The following is a 2407-nucleotide window of genomic DNA, read 5'->3' as shown; positions in this document are numbered from 1 at the left end:
CGCACATGTACCCCATGTTCATTGCAGCAGCATTTACCAAGGTTATACCTCAGTGTGTGTCAACAAATGAATGAAGAAACTGTGTGTGTGTGTGTGTGTGTGTGTGTGCATAATGACATATTTAATAGTCTTTATTTATTTATTTATTCATTTATTTATTTCTAAGAAGGAAGGCTAACTAGGTGATACAGTGGTTAAGGCATGGGATCCCACACCAACTCTATGGCTCAACTCCTGGACCCAGTGTCATGAAAAACACACTGAGTGTGTATGTGTGTGTGTGTATGCCCCAAATCCAGAAAACAGAATTCAGAGAAGGGTTTGTGGCATGGCCAACCCCCTGTGCATAGCTTAAAGCTTAAAGCAGGCCCACAAAGAAGCTCCCTTCTCTTTTCTCCAAATTCTATACTCATATTATTTCATTTTCATAGTACACTAACTCTGCTTCTGCTTATCACGATTCTGTCAATCTTTCCACAGAAGGAAGGAAGGAAGGAAGGAAGGAAGGAAGGAAGGAAGGAAGGAAGGAAGAAAGAAAGAAAAAAAAAAAAAAGAAAATCATGCGAAAGAAAGAAAAAAAAAAAAAGAAAATCATGCCAGGTATGTGTGCATGCGTGCCCAAAATCCCAGGAGGAGAATGGAGGAGAGGGATTGCAGCATGGCCATCCACTCTGGTGGGCTTATTTCTCACTTTCCCTTTCACTGGCTCTCTCTGGTGAGAGACACGCCCTATGGCAAAAAACAAACAAACAAAAATATCAATTTTGTTTATTCTGAGATGCCATATTAGATACCTACCTCATGCCTTGTACAAACATGAACAGATACCAATTTATTACACTGAAGTAAACATTTTATTTAAGAAAATCATTTTGCTCATGTGAATTTTGCTTTCATTTTGCTAGATATAAAATATATATTTATATAGTTATTATATAAATATATTTCTCTTACATTTGTCCTTCAAAACTCATTTACATTTTTATTATGAGAACTGTACGTTTCCTGCTGTCGACTTTGTGTAGGCTAAATAGCTAAAAGGAAACTGGACCTGAAAAGAGATTTTTGATGAATATAATAGTCTATATATGACATTATTAAAACATGAAAACAAGGCTGTCAGCATTTTAACAGAGAATGCCATTACTTATAGATTAACCCACATAAGCCTTGTCTGACTAACTAGAAATATATGTAAACTTTCACTCTCGACAGGACAATGTGAATTAAATTTCTCTGAGGAATGGTGTTGGTAATGGTGTAATACTGGAGGCAGAAGAGGGGGCCACATAGTAGATGAAGGATTAAAACCAATATAATACAATTAAGTAATTTATCAATATGAAAATTCAATTTTCATTTTATGTGCTTTATTCTTAAAAATATAATTAAACTTTTGGGGCATTTAAAATGAGACATAACATCCAAGTTAAGAAAAACACTAAAAGATACGCTTTTGAAGAAAAAGTTCCTGAAAATTAACTATGTTCATCTTGCTTTTAAGAGAAATGATCACTTCCATAAGAGTATAGAAGTAAGTTCTTTAGATAACCATATTTAGATATTCTCTGTGTTACTTTCCATTAATTCCTTCCACAAGTGTGCACTAAAGCCTCTAGTCCATAATCTTCGCTGAAAAGATAACTAGTCCTCTGTATTACTGAGTCCTGAAAATTCCTTTTTTTTTTGAGAAAGAGAGAGTTTTACTAGGGCATGTGTGCGTGCCGGAGTGACAGAGATAGAAAGCAAGAAATCATTCCCAGGGGGGATGACCGTGCCACCTTCCCTTCTCCAATCTCCTCTCGGGATTTTGGGCATTCACACACACGTGCCTGGTGTGAGTTTAAGCAGCTGGGTCCAGGACTCAGATAGTAGTCAACTACATCAGAGTTCAGCAATGTAACTATTATGCCAGACACTGGTCCAGAGCCCTGAAAAGTTCTATTCTGGTTCATTTAGTTATGCTATAAAATTGCCAAGTCACTTTTATACCATCACATAGTGAACATGGCATCAGAAAATGAGTTCCTAGCCTCCTGAGCAGTCATCCCTTTGTTGATTTCCTCCTTTTTCTATGCATGTGAGTTTTTGCCAACAGAAAATTAAGAAAGAATAATTAAATATTGTTTTTGACACTCTAGAGATTATGGTGGAGTTATGTCTTTATAACACTTCACAAAATATGTATAACATCCAGCAAATTCTTATTAAGGTAGTGGACTTTAAACGTTTATTCTGTACTTTAAGTTGTCTGGGGTTTATCTACTTTTGCAAACCATCAAGTCATCCAAAAGGAATGTATATTGCCTTACACAAATAAAAAGTCTTTAGAGGCGAAAAAGTAGCCCACAGAATTAGGTAGGTGATTGTTAAATACATTAAATAGACACACACACACACACACACA

Source organism: Tupaia chinensis, unplaced genomic scaffold (assembly GCF_000334495.1).
Source record: "Tupaia chinensis unplaced genomic scaffold, TupChi_1.0 Scaffold000325_1, whole genome shotgun sequence".
In the NCBI taxonomy this organism is placed as follows: domain Eukaryota; kingdom Metazoa; phylum Chordata; class Mammalia; order Scandentia; family Tupaiidae; genus Tupaia; species Tupaia belangeri.
The sequence above is the reverse complement of the archived record's forward strand: the minus strand, read 5'-3'. Positions refer to the sequence as shown.